Genomic DNA, 8,762 nt, shown 5'->3' with positions numbered 1-8,762 from the left:
TGGTAATACAGCTGTTAATCATCTGAGGATCCCTGTGAGAACCCTACATCTTGGCCTGGTCTGTTAACACATACACCCCACGCACACGCACATTGTCACTTCCCACCATGCTGCTATGTTCCTCAATGTATGTATTTGTAATATATGAATGTTTGTGCCAAATTGGGCTGAGCCCAACTCTTCCCCTGCTACTTTACAGGCTGTAATTGCTACCACTCGACTCACTGCTCCTACCTGGCCTACTTCTTAGCTCCCTTTTCCCCCTGCAGCTGCATACCCAATATGGTACAGATCCAACTATCTGACAGTAAATATGGGAGAGATTCTGGCTGTGTGAATGGCATCTTTGTAAAAATGAGGGGAAGGGGGGAGGTCTTGAGCCTTGACTCACTCCTTAATATCCTTTAGATCAGTTTTACTCACTTCGACTGTAGTGTGGAGTAGCCACACTTCGTTCAGCAGCTGGGCGTACAAACATGAAGCTGCCTTATACTGAATCAGACCCTCGATCCATCAAAGTCAGCCTTCTCTTCTCTGACTGGCAACAACAGCTCTCCAGTGGCTCAGATGAAAAGGTCTTTCACATCACCTGTTACCTGATCCTTTTAACTGGAGTTGGCAGGAACTGAGCCTGTGACCTTCTGCATGTGCTCTGCCACGGAGCCACAGCCCCTTCCCATCTTCTGCCTTGCTTGCAAACCCACTCATGGCCTAATTTGTGATGACGTTTCCTTATGAATTGGGGCCTGTGTGGTGAGCAATATTTTCATGGCCTCTGCCATGTTTATGTGCTGTGGACCAGTTGTGTCTATTGCACCTGTGCCATGCCATTACAAAGATAGTGGCATGGACTAGGTCACCAGGGGCCACTTGCTGCACCTGAGAAAACTATAGGGTAGAATTTCTCAATGTTTTTTTTGTAAGGCGAGTCATACACACCCCTTAGAAATTCACTGTTCCATCTGGGATGGACACACAACCCAGCATTAACTATCTGTTTGGCAGATGAGTCAATGGAGGCTCCTGCATTAAGCTACAAGCATCTCATGGGGGTGCACATGCATCCGAGGGCTGGGGTGAAGCGATATTTAACATTCTGGCTGAAGTGCTATCCCTTTGTAACCTTAGTGGCTCTCTCATCTCTCTTGCACCCAACTGTCTCACTTATGGAGCCCATTGCTGGATTGCATAAAACATAATATTCAGTATCTGCTGATTCTGATCACTAGAATTAAAGTAAAGTAGATGCATGTGGTTGTGTAAAAATTGCTTCTGATGGAAGTCTCTCTGGCTTTTGCTGAGTGACTCGTGTCATTCTCACCACCTGAGACACGGGCACAGAGATTAGCAAAGGACTGAGTGAGGAACACGGGGGTGGGGGGAGGCTGAGTGATACCCACTTTTGGCTCATCCTGTGCAGGGATAAGGGAGGATGGCTGGGACCAGACTTGATGCCAGCACTAGGGCTAACACTGCTGACCTGGGGGGGAGGGGTTAGGAAGTCTACTGAGCAGGGCGGTCAGGGGCTTGCTCCACCCAGGCAGAAAGGGAAGACTTGGTGGGGCTGGGAGACGGGAAAGAAGGGCCTGGCTGGCTAAGGGTTGGCCCCATAACCGAGGCAAAGTGGGCAGTCACTTGGGGTATCAAAATTCCTTGTCTGTGTAAATGTCATGGAACGACAAGAGCCACTATCTACGCTTTTGAAAAGAGCAAACAAAGACAGCTGACCATTGGCTGGGAGATCTTCCCTCCATTCCAGGGGGCAGAGGCAGCCAAGCAGCTCGTTGGCTAGGTCACTGTTCCCACCTGTGGGTCCTGACCCCAAAGTGGATTGCAATTCCAAAGCCTCTGAAAGTGAGTTCCAGGCTTTTGCAGTTTTACTGATTTGTGCATTCCCTTTTTTAAAAAAAAAAGTATATAAAAAAATAAACGAAGTAAATTCGGACTCTTCTGAGTCATCATACCGAAAAGGTTGAGAACCACCACATTCTAAGGGATGCAGTCAATGGCCTTCTCCTCATGAACTGCGTGAAGCATAAACACAGTTGTAGAAGAAGTAAAGAAGTGGCCAGCATTAAAAATGTGGAAAATATTATCCTGCTTAACTCGATAATTTAATGTCCCACCAGTTTGACACAACAGATTCCTGCAGATCCTCACTCACTCTATGCCCTCCCACCTCTGTTCTCAGACTGCACTATACATTTTGGAAGGTGCCTGCTTCAGATTCATAAAAAACACAATTCCAAGGGAGCTTCCTTCCCCTCCATCGCGGTGGAGATGACTACCAGCGTGGGTTCCACTCCTCAGGACTGGGCAGGCCTGATCGGCAGGCAATAACCAGATTTACGTTCTGGCGACCACCTTTTGTTGCAGGGAGATGGGACAAGCAGCCTCATAGCTTTGCTGGGGACTCCCTGCAAAACAGAGGCTGGACAGCACTGCCCTTAGGTCTCATAGCTATGCCACTGCCCTATGCAGAGGAGGGAAGTAACACTCCAGCTAGACTATACACCCCAGACTGTTTGGCCTGGCCCATGGATGAGCTTACTTCGCTCTTACATGCTCTCACTTTTCCCTCTAGAACCCCCATGGCTCTGCAATGTGTTTTACACTTACAAAAGCGAGAAGTGCCATGCACAGGATTGCTTAGGGCATAACTAGTCCACATGCACTGATTTTGAGTATGCACTCTTGAGATTGAAAACACCTTGCCCCGATCAGGTGAAGGCCAGCAGTTTGCTGTTGTTGTTACTGCAAGAATCACTGCAACATACAGGCAGAAAGTGGCTCACAAGTTGCCAGCGATGGACTGTAGCCTTGGAACGGGTGCTGAGTCTGAGCAGGGCAAGCCAATCAAAAACTGACCAAGGGGAGACTGTATTTTTATTCCAGTCAAGTTGGCAGAGATAGGAACGGGGGTGTAAGACAGAGCTACACATATGAGTCAGGGTGCTGTGATGACCTATTTGAGAAAAGAGCCTTCCCTCCTCTCCCTCCCCATCTTGATTTCTGTAGGCGGAAGCACTCCTCCACAAAACAGAGAGCCAGGGCTATACACAGTCTTCCTAATAGAGGTCTGGTAGGACGTGGCCACAAGATGGAGCCAAGCGTGTTCCTCAGCCTGTCCTGGCAGGCAAAGCTTGCTTGCTAACATTTCTTGGGGGAACCAATGGCAGGAAGACCCCCCTCCCCATCTCTCTTCTGCTCCTCATGCTATCGAAAGGTGGGACAGACCTTGCATCAGTAGTTTTGTTTAAAATATCTGTGCCCCTCTGCCCCCACACTGCCATCATGGGAACAAAATCCTCTTAGGGGATGTCACAAAAAACCCCTTGGGGAGTCCCACAAAACCCTACAGCTGCTTACAACTTCTTTCTGTGGTAAGGGGGAGCTACTTACCTACATGCAGCTGCCGGCAAACTTCTTTCCATGGAGGCAGAACCAGATTTCCAGGAAGATTAACCACAGGCCCGAATCAGGCAATTGTTCAGCCCCCTGCTCTGTTCTTGGACACTTTTGTGACCCACCCACCAAACACAGCTGTTGCTCCCTTAACCGGCGCAGTCTTGCATAACACAATGGCTCCATCTGCTGAACTAAATAAATAAACACACCAGGCTATGGAAAGATGGGACAGGCCCTTGTATCAGCAGAGTTTTATTTAAAACTTTTGTATTTTGTGGCTGCCCCCACTATCCCCACATTGCCATCATGGGAACAAATCCCCTTAGGGGAATTTTTGGTTGTCAAGTCTCAGCTGACCTACGGCAACTCCATAGAGACTTCCGAGGTGGTTTTCCATTGCCTGCCTCCGTAAAGCTACCCTAGACTTCTTTGGTGGGCTCCCATCCAAGCAGCAACTAGGACTGACCCTGCTGAGCTTCTGAGATCTGACAAGATCAGGCTAGGCTGGGGCCATTCAGGTCAGGGCCCAAGCACCTCACTGAGGTTTTATTCACAATACAGTTTCTGAGAAACAGCAGGCTACGTGGTGATGTGTTACGAGAACTAAAGGGCTGCTGCCACAGGCAACTGTAGTGCAGAGAGGAAGCAGGAGCAGCCGAAGCAAATCCTGTCATCACCCGTGTGTGTATTCCACAATCTCCAGGATTCCCAGCTCCTTATTTGGACTTGCCTCTTACTCAGAGCCAAGCTACAAGTGATGCCTTACACAGGTTGGACACTGGTCAGCTTCCCTCAAGTTTTGATGGGAAATGTAGGCGTCCTGGTTTTACAGCTTGGCTCTCCATTACAGCTGCCAGACCAGGATGCCTACATTTCCCATCAAAACTTGAGGGAAGCTGACAAGTGTCCAACCTGTGTCAGGCGCCACTTGTAGCTTGGCTCTCAGACTGGGTGGGTGGGTAGGAAGGGGCAGTCGAATAATCTGTTTGTAGTCACTGAATAAGCCAGTGTCTCTGCCTGTCTCTCACTGTTGCCCAGAACCCCTCAGAAGGGGAGGTCTCAACACCAGACCTTTTATGAGGCGTCACATCCTCAAACACCACCTTTGGTGGAGATGTGATAGAAGGGCCAACTCAACTCCAAACTGAGGTGAGGAGTCACAACTCTTCCTTCCAGGCCCATTTCTTCAAGTGTCTTCCTCTGTGATATCTTGCTCTTCAAGTTCTTTCCTTGCTACTCAGAATAGTGACAATTCCGCCTCCTCCTTCACCTCTTCTCTGAGGTGGGCTAGTTGAAAGTTTGAGACCCACATTTGCCATGTGATTCCAGACCTTGGAGATGCATCCTGTGTTGCTGGAATTTGTATACAGTGGACAAACCTATGCCTGGCAAGTGACCATAGGTGTACGTTGAAAGGATGCTTTTCAATGTCTGTTGTTGCTGCGCTACAAGGAATCTCGGCAAAGTCCTTCTCAGCTCCTTGAAGAGCTACTGCAAATGGGGAGCGTCTATGATTGGTAAATACACATTTTACACTCATCTGCTCTGGAAGCCCAAGAGCACTGTTCAGTGCCAGTGCTGCCTAAGGGAGAAGAACGAACATTCAATCATTCATTTAGGAAATTAATATGTCACCTCTCCAGTGTCCTCCTTCAGGGACCATAGAAGTCAAAACAATATCATAAAATCATAAAAATATCATACTTTGTTAACATAAAAACAAAACTAGCCATTAAAAACAAGCCAAGGGCATAAAAACAACATAAAACAGTCACCTAATACCCTAAAAACATTCATAAAACAGACCTTAAACCAGAAGCTGTCCATAAAACTGTTTAAAAAAGATAAAAACCTGGGGGAAATGTTTTGGATTGGTGCCTAAATGACCGTAGAATATGTACCAGTTGAGCCTCATGGGGGAACACATTCCACAGGTGAGGTACCACCACTGAAAAAGTCACCTCTTGCCACCTGCCTTACCTCTGAAGGTCGGGGCACAGAGATCTTAACAGATAGGATGGTCAATATGAGAGGACACAGTCCTGGCATCTTGGGAGACTTGGCTTCATGGTGTGGCCTTTTAGTTCCCCATCAGGAATATGAAAATGACAGTAGCATAACCCCCTTTATGAGGACCAACCAAAGAGACATTGAAAAACTCTGTTGGCTTTTGAGTTCATCAGGACCCTTCCTTTGGCAAAAGAAAAAAATGTGGGGGAGAGATGTTGCAAGGGTAGAGGTTTGATGAATCCCGAAGCTTAGACACTTCTCAGTGACTTTCTACCTGACCCTAACCAGGGTCCTGTTGCTTTTAGACTTCTTTCTAATGAACCAGTAAAAGAGCTGCCTGCAATTTTTGTCTGTTAGAAAAATTATATTGACTGATTTCACAATAAACACAGTGGTGACCGCTGATTTCCTGCTGAAGCTCCCACCCCACCTTTACCTGAATCCCCAATTTCTGAATTCTTTCAATCCAATGCCAAGAACCAGGCTTTTTTTGTGGCAGTCTCACCAATACTGAGTACCAGCACCTTTTGGTGGGCTCTCCCAAGTCCTGAAGGAGGAAATTGGTGGAAATCAGTGCTGTCTTATATATAAATACTAGCATCTTTTTTAAAAAAACAAAAAGCACTATCCATAACCACCAGTAAAGACTGCTTCATTTTAAACGCCCTAATATAGAAACGGGTATTTATATTTGAATACCTATAACACAGCATTGGTGTAGTGGCTAGAGTGTCAAATTAGGATCTGAGAAACCCAAGTTCAAATCCCCACTCTGCTACAGAAGCTTGCAGAGTGACCGTGGGAGAGTCACACTTTCAGCTTAACCTACCTCACAGGGCTGTTGTGAAAGATACAGTAGAGAATGAAGTAAGCTGCTTTGAGTCCCAGGTGAGCAGAAAGGCGGGGTATAAACTAAGGAAATTAAGGGAAATGCATGCTTATTACACTATTAACAAACTTGTTTTAAAGATCAGCTCGCTCTAGTAGTATTCCTAGGAGTTGGTGCAACCGGATCCTAAGCATTTTCAAAGGGATTCAACCTGTTCTCTTGGCTGCTTCCAGCATGGCCGCAGCCCAGAAGGCAGTAGTACATGCCCTGGTCCTCTTGACACAAGCGGCTTTTCCAGCGCCCCAGTCTCTCCACCGTGCCGGCCCTCCACACCGCAGGTCGCCCCCTCGGCCTGCCACGCGCAGCGGAGGCTGCAGCGAGACCCAGACCAGCGAGCACGTGCCAAGCCCCTCCCACCAGCTGCGCGCCATCCAGCCGCGATCGTGGCTCTTCCAGCTGTTCAAGAGAGGCGCGAGGATCTTCCGCAGCGACGGCGCGTCCAGGTTGGTCCAGCTGCGAAGCGCGGGGGGCTTCTCCTCCTTCCCCGCGCGCGCAGGTTCCAGATGTGCAGGCAGGCAGTGGCGCGCGGCGCGGCCACGAGCCTGGCGCGGGCTGCACAGTCTGGGCCGGGAGGGAGAGAAGCCCGCCAAGCTAGGAGGGTGGCGCTGGGAGGAGGAGGAGAAGACGAGGCGGCGATGATGAAGATGATGGCGAGGAGGAGTCCCCGGGCAGCCGCGCGGAGATGCCGCAGCCGGGCTTGCGCGCCCCTGGCCGCTGCCGCTGCTGAGAGACGAGCCGTCGGCCCCAGGTGAGTGCTTGCCTGGGCGCCTTCCTGCTTTGGGGATGGGCGCTGGCAGCAGAAATGCCCACTGCTGCCAGGCCGGGGCTGCGACGGCTGCAGATTCTCTGGGGTTCTGCGGGGTGCGAGCCGAGGTTCAGCCGGCACGGATCTCTCCTTCCCCTCTCCCCTCCGCTGGCTGGGCTCGGGGTGGGTGGAGGGTTCAGAGACAGGGCCGGTGCGCAAGAGGGGGGTAGAAGAAGATCGGGCTCCGGGGGCGCCTTTGAGACCAGTCGGCTTGCTCCCTGGGAACAGGCAGCCTTCGTTTCTTGCTGGGGCAGAAGTGAGCGGGGCTGCTTGCAAGCCTCCCCCCGCCCCGAGCCGCCCTTCTGGGCGCGAGGAAGGCGTTCCGCACACGCCCCGGGGCGCTGTAGCCTTCGACCCAACTTCGGCTCCACACTTGACGCCGAGGCTCAACTTCAGCCTCGTCCTCCTCACCCTTGCTCTTTGGATGGCCAGCCGAGGGACCTTGGGCGCCCCGTCCCTGCCTGTGCCGGGGCTCTAGGCTCCCCACAGTGGCCGCGGCCGGCCTTCGGTGTCCCGACCCGCTTGGTTCGGCCTGGCCTGGGCCGGAGGGTCCAGGGAGCAGCCAGGCCAGCCGAGCCGAGCGAGAGGGCAAGGAGGAGCCTTCGGCAGCAGGGAAGCAGCCCTTGCTGACCTTGGAAAGCGACCTGCGGCAGAGCGGGCTGCGGCTCCTGCACTGGCAGGGAGAGCGGCTGGGGAGGGCCGGGCAGGAGGCGGCGGGACTCCGTAGTTACTTGGGAAGGAAAGCAGGGGAGGGGGAGGGGCTGGACTGCGGGGTCGGTTGGCTGGAAGGAGGAGAAAGACGATTACAAGTTAGGACCGGGGTTGCTTTTGAGGTGGGTGGCCTGACTTCAAGCATTTGGGGTCGGACGCCTGGGTTCCTTTTAAGAGGGACAAGATAAGTGTGAGTGTGGGCTTCCAGGCAGATCACCTGCATACCCTGTGACAGCAGCAGGAGCCAGGATTCCTGGCTTCTTGAACAGAAGGGGCTGAGTTATAAAACGACCTTCCTTCAGAGGTTCAGCAATTTTGATTTGATTTGAGAGAAGGAAATGGAAGAGTCCTTGATCTGCTGGGCTTGGATTAGGATGCTGTAGGGTCATTTGGGAAATTCAACACCCAGCCAACCTGGAAAGCCCCAGAAAAATCGACTTGCCACCCTATGATATGATCATAATCTGTCTCCCCATTCCGACATCCTAACCTCCTCCCTTCCATGAGGTGCCAAAAGTTTTAAACTGTGCCCAGGGGGCTGGTTCAAAGACTGCTGGAGAAAAGAAAGAAAACCAAGGATAGAAACCTCTTTCCCCTGCTACAATCTGGGGCCATTTCATATCATCGTTATAGTAAACTGGCTGGCCACAGATGTGGAAAACAAAACTCACACAGTGGGGTATCCACTGCACACACAGGAGGGGTCTGTACACACAGGAAAAATTGACTTTGTAAATGGATAACAAGCTTCTCCCCCCCCCCCCCCGCCCTCCCAATCCTGATGAGGACAGAAAATGCTTCAAAGTGTTGGAATGTTGAGAACAGCTAAACATCAGTTAAAGGGAGAGAGCAGTTGAAGCTGGTGGGAACAGGCTGTTCAGTATCCTGAGAGCTTATAGAATCCTGGAGAGAGTTCCAGCCATGAAATTTCAAAATTGT

The sequence above is a fragment of the Eublepharis macularius genome, chromosome 4, assembly GCF_028583425.1.
Source record: "Eublepharis macularius isolate TG4126 chromosome 4, MPM_Emac_v1.0, whole genome shotgun sequence".
In the NCBI taxonomy this organism is placed as follows: Eukaryota; Metazoa; Chordata; class Lepidosauria; order Squamata; family Eublepharidae; genus Eublepharis; species Eublepharis macularius.
This window is presented reverse-complemented; position numbering follows the sequence as displayed.